Source organism: Hippopotamus amphibius, chromosome 11, assembly GCF_030028045.1.
Source record: "Hippopotamus amphibius kiboko isolate mHipAmp2 chromosome 11, mHipAmp2.hap2, whole genome shotgun sequence".
NCBI classification, from domain to species: Eukaryota; Metazoa; Chordata; class Mammalia; order Artiodactyla; family Hippopotamidae; genus Hippopotamus; species Hippopotamus amphibius.
The window spans coordinates 89,782,567-89,801,073 of NC_080196.1; the positions used below are offsets into that span (position 1 = coordinate 89,782,567).

General features: G+C 49.1%; 1 protein-coding gene across 12 annotated transcripts in view; it reads left to right on the plus strand.

Moving 5' to 3' along the window:
• CTIF (cap binding complex dependent translation initiation factor) overlaps positions 1-18,507 on the plus strand; it is a 299,520-nt gene that overhangs the window by 25,309 nt on the left and 255,704 nt on the right. Inside the window, exons 1-2 of one of the 12 annotated variants that reach the window (XM_057699040.1) lie at positions 12,214-12,235; positions 16,883-16,946. The exons of 9 other annotated variants lie outside the window; for them this stretch is intronic. The gene's annotated coding sequence lies outside the window, so the exon portion shown is untranslated. Of the gene's footprint in view, positions 1-12,213; positions 12,236-16,882; positions 16,981-18,507 lie in introns of those variants that run through there. 2 more of the 12 variants (XM_057699041.1, XM_057699038.1) reach the window with 2 other exon arrangements.

The window sequence follows — 18,507 nt, forward strand, 5'->3', positions numbered from 1 at the left end:
ATGCCTTCCGTTCTAGGAAAGCACCTGCAGGGATCCCACCAGGCTTGGGGGAGGACAGCACTGACCACCCGGCTCCTGCCTGGGGCTGGGGCATCTGTCCTGCTGTCCTATGAGCCAGCGTTGAGTCTGTGCTGGCATCACACCAGCCTCGTCCTTCTTGACCTCTGTCACTTGAGGGCAGTGATATTGGGCCCTGGTGAGTTTAGAGGACAAGGCGACATAGGCCAATAAATATTGAGTATTGTCCAAACCTAATGTTAGTGATTTCACCCTGCAAATGTTCACTCTTACCAAAGCTGCACACGTGGCCCAGTTGACTAATTCCTCGTCCTCCCTGTAAATGGAGCACATTGCCTGGCACTAGGAGAGGGAGCCAAGATCAAAATGAGGCCCTTCCCCACCCCTTAGAGGGGGAGAGCCTGTGTAACCAGGAAAGTGCACGTGTAACCGATCCACTTGCAGGGAAACATGTCATGATTCTTAGAGCGTAAAAGCTGACCATTACTGGGAGAAAGAAGAACATTTGTCACCCAGGGCAGAGGAAACTGGAGTTTAATAAGTCAGTTGCTTGTTGGGTATTAGATTCTGTCCTTCCATCATAAATATTTATTAAGAACTTACTGTGTAGTCAAAGCCACAATGAGGTATCACCTCACACTGGTCAGAATGGCCATCATCAAAAAAATCTAGAAACAATAAATGTTAGAGAGGGTGTGGAGAAAAGGGAACTCTCCTTCACTGCTGGTGAGAATGTAAGTTGGTACAGCCACTATGGAAAACAGTTTGAAGATTCCTTAAAAAACTAAAAAGAGAACTACCAAATGATCCAGTAATCCCACTACTGGGCATATACCCAGAGAAAACCATGATCCAAAAAGAAACGTGTACCATAATGTTCATTGCAGCACTATTTACAATAGCCAGGACATGGAAGCAACCTAAATGCCCATCAACAGATGAATGGATAAAGAAGATGTGGCACATATATACAATGGAATATTACTCAGCCATAGAAAGGAATGAAATGGAGCTATATGTAAAGAGGTGGGTAGACCTAGAGTCTGTCATACAGAGTGAAGTAAGCCAGAAAGAGAAAAGCAAATACTGTATGCTAACTCATATATACAGAGTCTTAAAAAAAAATGGTACTGATGAACCCAGTGACAGGGCAAGAATAAGGATGCTGATGCAGAGAATGGACTGGAGGACATGGGGGTGGGGGGGGGTGCGAAGGGGAAGCTGGGATGAAGTGAGAGAGTAGCATAGACATGCTTTTTTTTACCAACTGTAAAATAGACAGCTAGTGGGAAGTTGCTGTGTAACAAAGGGAGATCAACTCGATGATGGGTGATGTCTTAGAGGGCCAGGACAGGGAGGGTGGGAGGGAGTTGTGGGAGGGAGGGGATATGGAGATATATGTATAAATACAGCTGATTGACTTTGGTGTACCTCAAAAGCTGGTACAAGAGTATAAAGCAATTATATTCCAATAAAGAGCTTAAAAAAAAAACTTTAGTAATAAATATTCTGTGTCCCCCCCCCCCCCAAAAAAGAACCTACTTCGTGCTGGAACTGTGCTGTGTCCAGAGGGCCATGAGGTAGTTTCTTCTGGCCAGAGAGCCGTTAAGAGCAATTGTAGAAGTTGAGTATTTCGTCCCTGCCCTGAAGGTTTGCACAGACTAGTGGAGGCAGACATTCACACACAGGCTGGAGGGAGATGCCCAGGGCACTGTGTGAGTCCCCGGAGGGGTGCCTGGCCCAGTCCGGGGAGTCAGGGGAGGCGCCTGATGAGAGTGGTGAGTAAGTTGAGAGCTAAATAGAAGGGTGTGGGGAGGGGAGTTAGTTTGGCCAAGAGGTGGGGACAGGACTCTTTAAGGCAAAGGGACCTTATATGCGAAGGCCTGGCAGTGAGGATGTACATGTGTGGGGGTGATTCAGGGTCCTCTAAGGACACAGACTGGAAGGAGAGTGGAGGGAAGTGAGGAATGGGGCTGGAGTGCTGAGCGGAGGCCAGAGTGTGAAGGCCACACAGGTGGAGGTGAGTCAGCCAGATCTTGCCCCAGGTGTTTGAGATGCACTTTGGGGCAAGAGATTCTGTGACAGGTGCCTTGGGCTCAAGGGACCACAGTGCTGGGCAGTCTGGACACAGCCTACCCTTAGCCCCACTCCTCCCCTGCGATACCTGATGCTCTGAGGGCTCATTCATTCTCCTCACTGGCATCCAGGTTTGGGGTTTGGATGGCCTCCTTGCCCTTCACACCGAGTTGCCTGGCTCTTTTCTGGGCTGTGATGCCTCTGTGTCCCTTCATGCCAATGCAGATCTCTTCAGAATCTGACAGCGTTTGTTGTTTAGGGTATATAAACTCAAAGGAACCAACCCATGGGTATTGGTTAGTAATGGACACCAGAAATAACCAGGGCTAAATAAGATAGAGATTATTTCTCTCTTGCATAAAAGAGGCCTGGAGATAGGCTGGCCAGAGGTGGTATGCTGGTTCCATGGGCCTTAGGCCACTTCCATCATTTTGTACCACCATCCTGTGCATGTGGTCCTTCCATTCAAGGTCACTCAAGGTCCAACATGGTTGCTGGAGTACCAGCCATCACACAGGGTCAGTCTGGGAAGAAGGAGGAGGGACTGGAATCAGTTTTCATTGATTACCCCTATCTTCAAGGAAGACTGGGAAATGTAGTTTTTCAGCTGAGCACTTTCCCAAGGTTCTGTTAGTAAGGAGGAGTGGGAGAGTGGATATTGATGAAGCAGCTTAACAGCCTCTGCCATGGCATCCCTGTAACAGGGAGCCAAGGAGGACAAGCAGCTCCCTGAGGGCATGGCTCTGTGTTCCATCTCTGTCTGTAGAGAATAGCAGGACTGTGCATTGGCTGGGGGCCTGGCCCCACTTCATACTTAGATAAGCCATTTCCTTCTTTGAGCCTCAGTTTCCCCATCTTCAGAAAGGAAATAATCCTTCTCCAAAAGATTTGGACAAGGATTAAATGAGTCAATAGACTATATGTAACTATATAAATGGAGGTTTGTGGTGGTGATTTGCAGCTTGCTTAGCTTCTCAGACTCTTCTCCTCCCTCTAGGTAAAGTCTAGAAGATGAAATTACTTTTCTGAGCTCAATTATATATACTGATTTCTCTCACAGACTCCACCCCACCCACCCAAGCCACAGGAATCATAATATCCCCTTGTGTTTCCTGACATCTTTCTTCTGAAGAGCTCAAAGCCTTAATTATCTCTGGACCACCTAATATTCCAAGATACCGGGAGGGGCAAGAATTATTTCTATCTGGAAAATGGACATGTAACCCACTTGGGGTCAGAGCTGTAACTAAAACTGGGTCTTCTGACTCCAAACCCGGAGCATCTTCTCCTGAAATACTATTCACAGACCTTTTGTTTTAAAGCAACAGATGGAGTTCTTTAAAATAATCCTTCGTTGGGGGCCCAGTGCACAAAACAGGAAACAGAATGCCACTGGCTGCCTCGCCCCACAAGCCACCTCCCTGGAAAGTACCCCTGACTCTCCCCTGGGCCCCATGGTGGGCTGTCCTTGGTCCTTCAGGAAGCATCCATTTCCCCACTGCCCAGTGGTCCATGAGTTTTGAGTGCTCTGGGTGGACACAGGAAGTAGAAGCCCAAGCCCTCCCCTTAGTTGGGGAGATGAGCAACTTGGTCAGCATGTGACAGTGAATAGATATCATAACACCTTGGTTTGGTTCCAGCCTAGGGTGGAGACCCTCATAGTCTGGCCCCATCTCCCAAGCCAGACCGACTCATCGCCCACTCTTCCAGTGCTTTACCCTAGAAAGGTTCTCAAGTCGTTCTTTCCTGCTCGAAAGAATTATAAATTGTGTGGTATAAACACATACCCCAAATACAAGTACTTATAGCTTTTTATTCATTTTTCCTTTTATGTTTTTTAAGAACTTTTATTGAGATACACTGCTTTTATATTTTTGAATGCATTCTTACTATGTTCTTGCCAAGCTTCCTAATTTTTTCATGAATCTACCCTGTGTTCTCATCCTGCCTTCTGTGTGGTCCACACTGATTGTATAATACAAATTTAATTTAAAAAAATTTGTTTGAAGAAGAAGTACACTTACACAGTTAAAAAATAAAGTCAAAATAAGAAGGTATGCTTTGGCAACAACCCAAATGCCCATCAACCAATCAATGGATAAACAAAATGTGGTGTATCCGTGCAATAGAATATTATTCAGCTGTGAAAAAGAATGAAGCACTGATATGTGCTACAATTTGGATAAACCTTGAAAACATTATGCTCAGTGAAAGAAGCCAGACACAGAAGTCACATACTGTATGATTCCATTTATATGAAATATCCACAATAGGTAAATTCACAGAGACAGAATGAAGGTTGGTGGTTACCAGGGGAGATTGGGGGAACAGGGAATAATTGCTTAATGGGTACAGGGTTTTCTTCTGGGGTGATGAAAATGTTTTGGAACTGGATAGAAGTGGTGGTTATACAACAGTGTGAATGTACTAAGTGCCATTGAATTGTACAATTTAAAATACCTAAATGGTTAATTTCATGTTACGTGAATTTCACCTCAAGAATTAAAAGAAAAAAAAAGATGATATGATCTGTGAAGTATGGAAATATTGTTTTCGCTTTTTCCCCATCCATTCCTCCCTTCCTTCTTGCCCTACTTCCTCCCTGGAGGTAACAATTTTTTAAAAAACTTTTTATTATTAAAAATTCCAAAAGATGTAAAAGTAGACAGAATAGTATAATGAATTACTGTTCACCCACCACCCAGTTTCCACAATTATCATCTTGTGGCCAAGCTTGATTCTTTTCCACCGTTTGTTTTTTAAACAATTCTTTTCTGCAGTTCATTTGATTTTTAAGAACTTTTATTGAGATATAATTGACATACAATAAACTGCATATATTTAAAGTGTACAATTTGATATTTTTTTCTTATTAGTAATGTATGTATGGCAATCCCAATCTCCCAATTCATCCCATCCCAACCCCCCTGAACTGTTTTTTAAAAACAACCACAATATGCACCATTTTCAATAATATTTTGTTTCTCCTTTCAGTATTTTTTCATGCGTCATAAGGAATGCATTCTGATTTTCCCTTTCTTACATCAAAGGGACCATTCTGAAAATGCTATCCTGTACCTGTTTCCTTTCATCTTACAGAACATCCTGTAGATCCTTCCTCTATCAGTACACAGGGGTCCTCCTTGTTTTTCTCTAAGTGTATAATATTTCTATCATATGACTCTATACGAGTTTATTCACCCATCCCTTGTTTCCGGCGGTTTTCAGTCTTTTCCTTTGGATAGTGTGAGCAGGGCACTGCAGACTAAGGGGTCAAAGGTAAATCATATTTGGCCCATGGTCTTGAGAGGCCTGAAGTAGGCAGATTCTTCAGAGAAACAACCATTAGAGAGAGAGAGAGAGGGAGAGAGAATCCTCCCGAGATTGGCTTGGGCTTCCTTCTAACACGGTGGTCTCAGTGGACGTGGCCTTATTTCAAGGTGGCTGCCTTCCCTTGGGACGCAAATGTGAAAGCCTCCAGGTCTTCTCCGGTCTTAGGCCTGCAAAGAGCATAGTGTCACTTTGCTGCGTTGCTGAACATCCAGTTGCACACTGCGAAGTGTGAACACTTCCAGCCCTGTGGGGAATGTAGTAGAATGTGTGGATACTCAATAAATATTAGCCGTTTTATTAGCACACTGGACTGTCTGAGACCCCTCTCTTGGGATAACTTCCTGTGTGACTTAGCCCAAGATCTACTGTTTTCTGGGTCTCTAAAATGCGGATCATAGAAATACTGCTGCCAGGTCCAGGTCCAAATGAGATAAGACAACAATGGCTATGAAAGGTGTTGGCAGCTGGGCGTGGCAGGGTTTTTGGAACCTCCCTCCCGGGAGCTCCCACCTCTAGACACAAGTCCTGCCTCTGCTGCTGGAGGCAGGATCTGGGGGTGCAGGAGGCAGGTCTTGGCTCCTCCTCCTGAGATGTCCAAGCAGGACACTGGGAGGGTGGGCGGGTAGGACTTGAGCCCATGAGGGACAAGGGGCAAACTTGCTGAGTGTTTAGTATCATTCAGGGGCTTCGTGGCTTTTATATCTTTTCTCATGAATCCACATAGCAGTTCTGTCAGGCAGTGACGCTTTTGCCCCTTGGACAGTGTCCCCATGGTGATATAGCTGAGTGACAGCCAGCATTCCAACTTAGGCCTTCCAGGCTCCAAACCCCGTGTCCCTTGCCCACACAGCTGGCTGGGAAGAGAACTCTTGGCAAAACATCAGAGTTTTCCTTACTGTGAACACTGTTGACTCTAATGAGATTAATTTTCACTTGTCTTTTGCCTTTGAGGGGGTTGGCGATGCAGTGGGATTACAGCACTGCACCACGAGGAGAGCTGTGAGTGCTGGTGTGACATCCTCCAGGCCTGAGGAGCAGCTGGCTCCCCATTTCATTCACCCAAGTGCCCCGCTGGGGAGCCCTCCTCACCCACGACGAGGCAGGGATGGCTGATGGGGGCCCAGCCTCTCGGTCTGGCTCTGCTCCTCTGGGAGGTCCCCCCCCCGCCCCCAGGCCAGGACTATCACCAATGCTCCCTGCCTGGCATGCATTTCTAGAAATGCGGCTGCGAGCACACGGCTGTGCTGGGTTGTGGCCCCAGCCCCAAGCCCTGGTTAATCTGGAGTAAATAAAGCAGCCACTTGTGTTGTCTTTTCTCTCCAGGGTAAGCTGTGGAAGTAAGGACTCGCACCTGGATTAACGCCTTAGCAAATGAGAGTGCCTTTCCAATCCCAGTCTTGGTTTTTCACCACAGGGAGCCAACGGCAAACATTTGTGGAGGGCCCAGGCCATGTGCCAGGCAGGCCCGAGCTGGAGAAATGTGGGCGGTGGAACTTAGCCTCGGACAGAACTCACTGCAGAATAATTCCAGTTTGTGGACTGTCCCTCCCTAACCTCGGACAGCAGCACCGGGCACCCGGGGCTTGCCCGCCTGCCCTGGCACGAGAGCGTGCAGAGGGGTGGGCCTGCCTTCTGGGAGCCGTGGGTGTGCGGTCACTCGCGCCGAGGCTGCCCAGGGCACCGCTGCCCTTTGCAAGGGCAACCAAGTGGCCTTTGGGGCTTTGCTGGGCCAGCTGCCAGCCCAAGAGAGAAGCACTTCATGCAGCGTGGCATTTTCTCCTTCTCCAGCCTGACCGTTTCTACTGGGGAACCAAAAAGGCCTAAGCATCTTACAGTAACCAGGCTGGTGCCAGGCCTACTGGTACCTCATGGCCCTTTCCTGAGATGGGCTGTTCTATTCGTCTGCTGACCTTTGCCTACATCCCCACATCTCGCTGGCATGCTCCCCCCGGGCCTCACTCACCACCCCTCTCACTTTCCGAGCCCTCTTTCCATGCAGTTCTGTACCTCAGCCAACACAAACACCAGAAGAAGTAGGCGAAAAGCCACCTCTGAACGGAGACTCTTCTCGTTTCCAGATTCACGATGCCAGCGGAGACATAACCATTTAATCGCTGACACTGTCCCCGGTAAGACCAAATAAAACCCAGTCTCGTGGAGGCCCGAGTACAGGATTTGACACAAACAAAGGAAACAAAGGAAAAAGGACATAGGAAGGATTCCATCTGCTCAGATGCACCTTTTAAATTCTTCTGTTTAGACGCTAATTCCCTGTTCTCTTTCATAAGCTTGGCGCTTGGGGATTTCAAGGCTTGTCTTCTGTGTGGTTTTGGTTTCTGGCTTTCTCCATCTGGGGGATAATATTCTGAAAGGTTGAAATTGCTAATTACTCTTAAACTCTTGAGAGCCGCTCGAGTGGCCTGTGTGATGAGAGCAGTTCATGTCGCCACCACGACGGCAGATGTGCGCGTGGAGTCCCCAGGAAAGCGATTTGAGGGGCGTTAGCGAAGAGGAATCCCTGTTTTTGCTCAGGCAACCCATCGGAGAGTAGGTGTGACCCAAGAACATCTGTAAGGCCTGAACAGGCGGTCAGGGTCACGGCCTCTGTTCCCTGCAGCGACCTGGGAAGAGAGGGTTCAGCCCCCATGTCGTGGTGGCAGACTGGCCTGGGACTCAGAGGGCCTCTCGGGAGCTTGAGGTTAGAGCTATGAGGAGAAAACCGCAACAAGAAATTGTGGCTCTAGAAAAACATTGCCTCATCCACTGGCTGACGTGTGTCCCTTCCTGGGGACCAGAGAGCGGTGTCAGGGTTCAGGCTTTTGAGGCAGGTGGTGTCAAAAACCAATCTGGAAGAAAATAGTCTTTTTTGGGACCTATTCCTTCACCTTCAGAGATGAGAACCCAGAGGCTATGGAGAGTCCTTCCTTCCATCTGACTTCTCTCAATATGAACTTCCTTCCGGTCTTATTTCATTTGTCTTTAGCCAGACGCCTAAGTGTAGTGTCTCAGCCACTGTGTGGCCCTCATTTCCAGTTCTTTCCTTCCTATTTTTTTTAAATAAGAGCGTTATTGAGATTTAATGCATTTGCCATAGAAGTTACCCTTTTGTTTATTTATTTAATTTCGGCCTCGTCGTGTGGCTTGCCAGGTCTTGTTCCTGACCAGACCAGGGATGGAACCCACCCGCCCTGCAGTGCAGGTGCGGAGTCCTAACCCCTGGACCGCCAGGGAATTCCCCAAATTCACCCTTTTAAAGTAGGCGACTTTGAATATATTCACAATGTTGTGTAACCATCACTTACTATCTGGAACATTTTCTAGAGATGTTGTTTTCTGGAACCTCATCATCCAAACGTTTTCGTCACCTCCTGTACCCATTCACAATCACCCCCTTTTCTCCCCAACCCCCTCAGCTCCAGGCAACCTCTAACCGACTTTCTTCCTCTACAGATTTGCCTATTCTGCATATTTCAGATGAATGCCATGACTGCCATGCTGTTACAGCATCATGCCAGCACCAGCTCTCTCATTTATTTCCATAAATTTCCCATTTCATAGTGAGAAGAGGTGAGACAGCAATAGTCCGTTTTCACAAATACTGCAGCTGATTTTTTTTGTAAAAAAAATTTTTGATCTTTTGCAAAAGTACTCAACACTACCACAACCCAGCATGAATTGCATTCACTTACTAGCCCTATGTCCAAAATTACACTTTGCTCCTTGTATTTGCAAAGATAATTCTTGCCACCCCCTTAGGTTTGTGGGCTTTAGTTTGACCCTGCCCCCCTCATCTCCATGTTCCAAGAGCTTTTCTTCCCATTTCTGTTCTTTTCTGCTGCCCACGCCTGGGTTGGATAGATCTGGAGGCTCCCCTCTCCTCGCCGGGTTCCTGAAGACTTTCTGGCATTTCTCTCACCACTGGCACTTTCTCCGAGGGAAGCAGAGCAGGAGAGACGAGCAGCCGGCGAGGGGAGGGAATGCTTTCTCTGCTGGCAAAAATGGAGCGAAGCGAGGGTCTGGGAGGATGGGGCTCCCATCCAGTTTGCTGCCTGGGATCAGGCAGCCAGCGGCCCTTTACCTCATTTGTTTCTTCTTATTGCTCCTGTGGGGCTGGGAAGCTAGAGGGTGTGTCCCTCCTGCAAGTGTTAATTGAGCTCTAGGTAAGTACCTGGTACCCAACAAGGTGTTATTACCTGTCGCCAGGAGGAAAGATGGCAGACGGGAAGGCGTTACGGCTCCACGCAGGGAGAGAGGTATGATTAAGTGGCAGAGGGTGCGGTTCGGAAACAAGTGCTGGAGACTTTTAGGGAAATGGGAGGTCAGTGTGGGGCAGAGCAGGGGAGGCCTTGTGTCTGAGGTGGGTGCAGTGGCCCTGCAGGTTGGGGGGGTTAGATTTGGGTGGAGAGGGACCCGTTCTGGAGGGAAAGGGTATCACTGTTCTCCTGGGGATGTCCTGTGCAACTTGGCATCTGAGAGGCCAGGAGGCGACAGGCCCCAGAGCGAAGCTTCCCAGGAAGCAGGAGGTGGGGCCAAGGCGGGTGGGGCAGGGCCCTTAGTGGGAGCTGGAGCCTGCACCCTCTGCCCCACGGGGAGCTATGATGAGACTGTACGGAGACAGCTTATGGGACTGTTTGGGGATGAGTCCCGGGACCCGGGAGAAAAGCTCAGTGAGGACAGGGAGGCCCACCAGGAGCCGGCCGTGGTGGCCCAGGCAGCTGGTGCTGAGAGGTGATGTGATGGCAGCGTGGGTGGTGTAAAGACACCGGTAGGAACAGAGAGGAAGGGGTTAGATTGAAAGGCCTTTTGGTGGGAGACCCTCAGGGACTCAGGGCTTTGGATGGAAGCTGCCTGGGTGTGGTGCTGATTCTTTGTGGTCCTCTGGGCCCCTCCAGTAGACACGGCCTCCCTGCTGCGCCTCCTGCGTCAGGCTCCCCTCTGCGCCTCTGGGGCACACTAGGTTAGGTCCACCTGCCTGCCGCGTGCTGTGTGCTTCTCGGCACAGGGATGGTCTGTTTACCTTATGGGCTCCCAGCGAGCAGGTTAGCGAGCAGTAGCCGTGGTAGTGATGGGGGTGGGGGAGGATAAGGAGGACCAGTACTAGTGGAGGTAATAATATGATCACTTGGAGTACTGGTACTAGTGGAGGTGGTATCACCATTCGAGCAGTTACTATGTGCTAAGCATCCTACCAGCTCTCGTTGATTTAGCCCTTACAACAACCCCATGGGTTGGCCCCATCTTACAGGTAAGGAAACCGAAGCATGTAGAACTAAGCGATTTGCCTGAAGTGGCACATCTAGCACAGGACAGAGCCTCGACTCAGATCTCAGTCTCACAGCCTCAGACTCCACACTCTGGGTCACTCTGCTCCACCCTCTCTCCGAGGAGCAGGCTTTGTCACTGTCTCCTGAATCGCATCAATTGTGATTGTGCCAATTTAGAGCTGGGTGAATGTGTGTCAGCACCTCCAATATGCCAAAGACCTGCCCCTTACTCCCTGTACAGCCGTGTCTGTGATGGTGCGTAAGAGAGGAGAGAGAAAAGTGCTGGCGAGGAAATGCCCACCTTCAGGGCAGCTGGCAGCAGGACTGGGTGGAGCCCAAGCCCTGCCCCAACCACACCTGTTGTGTGCCACACCCATCCCACCCGGCCCTAGGGAGAGTCTGCCCGCCCTAGCTGTGGGACCAGCAGTGCTCGGAGCACTGGCCGGAGAGGTTCTGAGGCGAGGAAGGACAGAGATGGACCAGGGAAAAGAATTTATGTCCAGCTGGTAGTCTGTAGAATGAGATGCTGCAGAAAATTTTAATGAATGCTCTGTTACCTTAATTTTCTTAGAGTGTGAAGTATTTAGGCATCATAGGGATGAGAGTGATACCAGACCAGGAGAGCTTTGAGTTCAGTTTGCATTGTTTCTAGACTTGTAGATTGGCAGGGGGAGGGGCTGGACTATTTTTAGACAGCGCCGTGCTAGTTTTGTAATTAACAGCATGCCCGCTGCTACACGCTCTCCTTACTCACACTTTATTGTAATTAGTGTTTTAATCATCTTCAAACAAGATCGTTAAGGTCTGTGAGGGCCTGGGACACGCCTGTCTGATTTGCTGCCCCGTCCCCCGCGCTGGGCACAGGATCCTGGTGGGAGGATTAATTCACCGGAGGGGGGGATTGCAGAAGGTGCCAACGACTGGGTCGCTGACCAGTGAGACGTTTGGTAGGTGATGGCAACAGCTTGACCAAAGCATGGAGGACGGAGGCAAGGAATATCTGCGGAAGGGCAAGTGACACTGGGACGAAGTTGGGGACTGCTGGAAAAAGGCAGGACAGGTCCTAAATATCAACTCACTTGTCTTTAGGGAATTAGAGCTGAAAATACATGTTGAAAGAACATGAATATTTTCTGACGCTGGTCTTTCTGTAGACACTACTATATGCCGTGCCATTGTCAGAATTAGGACAGGGCATCCCTTATCTTGGTGGATGAGTTTTGAAGAAAGCAACCCCTCCCCCTCTCCGCTCCCCTAGGTGGCTGCAGCCTTGCTTCAGGGCACACAGTTTGACAAATGGATATGCGCTGACTCTCAGCCCTCACTCATTGTCTCAGATAGATGTCTTTGAGCAGTACACAAAGTGCACAACTGTATAGGGTAACCCTTTTGAGATTTAGAGTCTGCGTTTAGGCTCTTGATCGGAGAATGGAAGGTGGGAAGCCTGTTGCACTCAACTCTGATCATCCTATTTATTTACACCTTTCTCTTGGCCCTTTGTTGCTGTTCTCTCCACAAAGAAGCGGAGATTGTTACCGCTGGAGGTCAGTACCTTTATAAACACATTGTCCACAGTTCCCAAATGTTGGTCCTGGACCCCAGAGAACATGACTCTCATCCAAGGAGCTTATCAAAATGCAGATTCCTGTTCCCCAAACTCGCATTGTGTGTGATTCAGGAGGCAAGACAGAGCCCAAGAATCTATATATTTTTATGGAACTATAATTTCTTCAATTGTTAGATAAGGAAACAGAGACCCAGAGAGGGATGGTGACTGGCCCGGGCGCATCTGGAGCGGGGTTGAGACCTGACCCCACTCTGGTGATTTTCAGGGCGGGCCCACCTCCCCTCACCCCGCCCCGCTGGCTCTTTCCCAGCTACCCCACCTCTGACGATCTGCAAGGCCTGGCTCTGTACCATTTGGTTGGCAGATCATGCTTCCTAGAGCCGTCATTGTTTTTCTTTCTACCTCTTAATCGCAACAGTACTTTACTGAAGGGTAATTTATATGCAGGATAATACATGAATCTTAAGTGCATAGCCTGAGGGATCTTGACAAATGTTTATATTCGTGTAAACATTGCCAAGATCAAAACAAAGATCATTTCCATCACCCTGGAAGCTCATCAGTGGTTCTAAAAGCATATTAGCAAGGCTGGTGAGGACAGAGGGCACCTGTTCAGGGGACAGAGACCACCTCTCCCTTTTGCTCCCGGTGTGTCTTGTATTCTCTGCAGTTTCCCTCAGAGGGGTGGGGCCTGTGTATGGGGCAGGGCTCAGGGAGCTGCAGGAATGACTCATTGCCAAATTTCTGAAACCCAAAACACCTTCATGTACCAGGGCCAGATTGAGCTGCAGGATCAAAGTGGTACATCTGTTCGGAGTGTCAACAACATTTGAAGGTTGTACAGAAAAAATCTGTCTTCTTATTGAAATAAAGGCATAGAGAGCATAACAAAAATCATTTGGATGCTGAAGATAAAAAGTTACCTTTAAAAGAAGCTCCCACTTGGCCTGTGCTTCTCTCAACCCTACCCGGGACCCCGAGGGTAATGCAGCCTTGCTCCCAGCCACTGCCAGCCTTGGGCGTTCACAGAGTGCCAGTGTGTGGCATTGCTGGGGCCCAGCAGGGGACCCCGTGGCTTTCCATGAGGTTGGGGTGGGGCCCAGGAACACAGCCTGGACACCCACACCACGCACACCCCCCGGGGTGACCTGCTGGGCAAGATGCCAGCACCAGCTCCCATACAAACTTGGCGACGGCCCATCCTCAGAGGCTCACTTTGAAGAGTCCACACTTTTAGGGCACGAAGCTGTGGATGGGGACCTGTGGGGTTTCCATCCCATCCCTTGGCAGGGCCAGAGCGTCCAAGAGATGTCATCTGCTCCAGCCTTGAGAGGGCCCCTGGGACTTTGCTAAGGGACACTTCCCAGGGCAGAATCTGCTCAGAGTATTTGAGCGAATGACCCAGCCGCTGAGAACTCCTGCTACTCAGTGACACTCTGTTTCTGTTTCACACACTCATTCCTTCGTAATTTCTTTTCCCGCTTCAGCTGCAGGACTCTTTACAGCTAGAAAAAAACAATGACCAGCTGCAGATGTTTCTCTGTTTGGGTGAACTCTCATTTGTGAGCGTTGTGGTGACTCCAAGAGCTAAGGGCTTGAAGGAAGACGCCTGACCTGTAGGTGTGGCCTCTGCTCTTATTTTCCCTAGAGACGTATTTGTAGGTGAATATCAAAGACATCTTTGTCAAAGACATTTTCTTGATTGATTTTTTTGATTTCTAGGTATGCATACATTTAAGGGTTTTTAATGTCAATACTTGGGCAAATGGCCCTAGAGAAGACAGTTGTGGACATCTGCATCCCCATTCGCTGAGTGTGAGAATACCTGTTGCCCCAACACTGGGTGTCAGTGTTCCTTTCCACTCCTCCAGATTTGGTGGGGATGAAATTATATCTCATTTGCCTTTGCATTTCTTTGATTGCTAGTGAACTTGAAGATTTTTCAGAAATGTATAGGCTGTTTATATTTCTTCCTTTGTAAATTTACTTTTCATGCTCTTGGCTCTTTTTTTTTTTCTTTTTTTTAAGAACTTTTATTGAGATACAATTGACATACAATAAACTGCATCTATTTTAAGTGTACAATTTGTTTTTTTTTCTTATTAGCAATGTATATGTGGCAATCCCAATCGTAGCTCATTTTTTCTACTGATGTATTTTTCTTCTATTTTTAGTTAGAGGTCTTAATTTATAGGTTAAGGCCTTGATTTCTCGATTTTAAAATGTGCTTACCTCTATCTAGACTTGGAGGCTTGGAACAAATGAAATCAGCTGCGGAGTGGCACCGGGTCATCACGGGCCCATCCCCATAGTGGTCTTTGGGAGAGTTAGGAGTGCCCCCTTCCCTGCAGACACAGCTCGGTTCCCAAGTGCCGGGCTTGGTGAGTGGCACCTAGTGGGTTTCAGCCCATTCTGGGTCCCTCAGACGGGCGTTCCCGTTCAGAGCACAGCTGCACAACTTACACCGTCCACACCGTCTACACCACTCCGTGCGGCCACTCTGAGTGTTAAGCAACTAAATTGAGTCAGTCTTGAAAATCATATCGAAAACTCCAAGGCACTGGATGGTACACTTTTTACGGTAACTGAACTTGCCAAACTTCAGACGTGGGTGTCGCAGGGTTTTGAATGGAGTTTGAATTAGGTTATCAGCCTTGATTTAGTTGATGTTGCAGCAACAGAGGCCAGAGAGGAGGTAAGAGGCTCCAGTCCTGACTTAGTTACTAATTAATGATGGGACCTGTGACGTGAGGCAAGCCAGCTGACTTAACGGTCCTCACTTGTTTCACCGGTAAAATGAGAATCTGTGACTAGATAAAATTCTAGGGCAAGACCCTGCGCTCCCGGTGCTGGGGGCCTGGGTTCAATCCCTAGTCGGGGAACTAGATCCTGCATGCCACAACTAAGAGTCCGCATACCGCAAAGAAGACCCAGTGCAGCCAAAATAAATAGATAAACTTCTAGGTCGTTCTCAACTCCAAGTGTCTATGAGTCCAGTTCTAGCCATAGTTTTCTTTTTCTCACAAAAAGATTATGGCATATTTAAGACAGTTTAGCTTTATTTTTTCTTTAGCATCTGGGTTATATAAAAGCAAAAACATTTGAGAGTCCCGTACGTATGTTTTTCCATTTCCCCAAATTTCTACCTGACTTAGTTATGCTCTAAATGTGTCCAAAAACAGGGAAATACTTCAATGTAATCAGTCCCCCTTCTGTGCTTTATTGAAGGGTGTCCTCAGGGTCTGTGAAGTCACTGATGAGAAAGCATGTGTGCCTTTGACAGTGGGAGATTGTGGTTAAGTCAGTATCATGGTTCATTGTATCTCTTCCTTCTTTCCTTCCTCGGTAACCATTTATGTGTCACCTTGGTGAGACCTGGAAATGGGCAAGGCATCAAGGACCTCATTGCCTTCTGGGGAGCAGTGACAGGAGCCTGAACTTACTGGGACCCTCCTGTATCCATTCTGCCTTTGCCCTGTTGTTTTGCTTGCTCTCCCACCGAGGACCCCCCTCACCCCCAACTCCCGTGCCTTTGGCTTCCAGGACCACTCACTTCTGCATCCCATGCCTTTCTTGTCCCCCACATCTTCCCACAGGGTCCTGTTCTCTGTGGCCTATCAGACGGGGGCTTCCCGGCATCCTGTCCCAGCCCCTTCTCCACTTGCCCTCCTCCTGGGCCCTCTGGCCCCCTTGGGTGGCCCTGGCTGTCACCGGAGTGCCATTGACTGTCATATCTGTTCTCCACAGCAGGCATGTCCTCTGATCCCAGTCCATTGCCCACCCAACTGCCTCCTAGACACTTTGACCTCAGGCACCTCCCAAATCCAGCTCGTGATCCTTGTCCACACCCTCTGCTGTTGTTCGCCTTCCTATCGCTGAACCAGTCCGCCAGGCCAGCAACCCGGGACACACGTTCTGCCTCTCCGTGTCCCTTCCCACAGACACGCTCACTGATCTGTCCTGCTGCTGCCCGCACAACTCTCACTGCATCTTCTTGTCTTCATTCTTCTGCATCTGTCTTGACTCAAGCCCACGTCTTCCCTGTTCTAGCCCCCTGCAGGACTCTCTCCATTGCTCCTTCTGGCCCAGTCTCTCCCTCTCCTAATCTTGCATTATTATTTGATGCAAATCTAAGACAAGGAAAATCTCTGTCCTGTGAATGACTCCCTCCAGAATTTTTGCTCTCTACTGTACCGCCGTCTTGTGTAGGGCAGGATGCAAGTTTGCAGAGATGAACTTGACCTATCCTTTATCAAGCTAGGCCGCTCCCCTCTGACCGTTTCTGCATCTTCAGCACAGCGTGGGCAGTGGGAGACGGCCCTGTGCTTTTCCCCATCCTCCCCTGTGTCTATCCCCCGCCCTCCCCACCACCACCTCCAGTCATCCTCCAGAGACTTAGTAGATCAAGGAACCTGGGGTTGGAGTTGGAAGGGACTGTCTGGACCAACTTTCTATATTTTACAGAAAAGAAAACTAAAGCTCAGGGAAGGGCCATGTTCAGGTCATGCAGCTGGGGGTTTCTCGTGGGTCCTCTCATAGATGTGTGTACTCTTTTCCTACAGCTGCTGGAACAAATCACCACAACCTGGGTGGCTTAGAATAATAGAAATTTATTCTCTCACAGCTCTGGAGGTTGGAAGCCTGAAATCAAGGTGCCAGCCAGACCATGCTTCCTCTGAAGTCTCTAGGTGAGGATCCTCCCTGGCTTCTTCCAAGCTTCTGGTGGGTGACCGGCAGTCCTTGGCATCCCTTGGGTTGTAGATGCATCGCTGCAATCTCTGCCTCTGTCTTCACGTGGCCTCCTCCCTGTGTGTGTCTCTGTGTCTGAATTCCCCCCCTTTTATGAGGACAAGAGTCGTTGGCTTTAGGGCCCATCCTATGCCAGGATGACCTCAAATTTGATTATATCTGCAAAGACTACTTCCACATAAGGTCACAGTGACAATTGGGTGGGGAACATTAAGACACCAGCACGTCCTTTTTGCAAGGGACCTTTGACCCCATAGCAGTGTGGCAGGCACCCATCTCTGTGGTGCTGGAGAGGGGGTACGAGATGTGGTTCCCACCGGGTCATTCTGGGTTAGGACTCCCTCTGGTATTTTAGGTTGGAAACTCTCAGTACTCTGCTTGTTGGATCTGTCCCTTTAATAAACAGTTTGCTAGTAGTGGGTTTGTCTTTGCGTGCGTGTGTGTGCGTGCGTACGTGTGCGTGCGTACGTGTGAGTGGGGTGGAGGACTAAAGTCTTATTGGCCTTCTTTTAAGATGTGACTATGCATTTCAGCCTAGGGGAGGGAGAGACACCTCATGGAGGCATCCTTTTTATTTTCTAACTTCTGTCAATGTGCGGGTCTGGGAAATAAACTTGAACGTGGTCTGGGGTAAAGTGCTTCACATTCTTCTCTGTTACTTAAACTAGCAGGCTTGCTTCCGTATCCCTTTACAGGCCAGTGGCTTATGCTGCTGATTTTCTGACGGCTCTGGAAGTTCATTGTTGCTCTGGCCCTCTGACCTTTGTCTGGCCTTTGCCCATGTGCGGAGTTTGTGAGTCAGCGTTTGGGGTGGGCTGGAGGGCGGGCGGCGTGACGCTCTGTAGCCGCAGAGGTTTGGGCACCAGGCCTGCAGGTAGGGAGAAGCCTGGGCTGGAGCTCCATATTTAGCCTGGAATCCAGGCCCAGCTGCTGCTCGGAGGCCACAGTGGACGCCAGAAGGGGCGGAGCAGTGGCCCCGAGCCAGGCAGCCATGGCCTGCTGTGCAACACTGCTGGGGACAAAAGTGGCAGTCCATCTGTGCCGGACCTGCCCCTTTTCCTGGCTGAACACTGACCAGAAAACCCCCTGGCCCAGAGAGGGGACCTGCCTCAAGGTCATGTCGTTAGTTAATGGAGTGCCACCAGATTTGGGTGGCTCTTTCTGGAATCCAAGTCCTCTGCCCTTCCCTGGAACCATGCTGTCATCAGGATGAGGGTGCCTCCAAGTGCCAGCTTTCCCAGAGACCAGGAAGAGAATGACCAACACCCCTGGCAGCACCCTAATTGGGGGAAGAGAGATGTCCATTTCCAGTTCCCGCTGACCTCTGCTGCTCCTTACCACCTGCACTCCCTCTGCCCCCAGCCCCCACTGAAACCTGCTCGTGTTAGTCATTTATATCATAGTGTGAAAGTCAGTCCTCTCTCAGGGAACTTAAGCAGTGGTCACAGAGTGAGACTTCCTGGAGTCAGACAGACGCAGCATTCTACACGTTATAAGGTA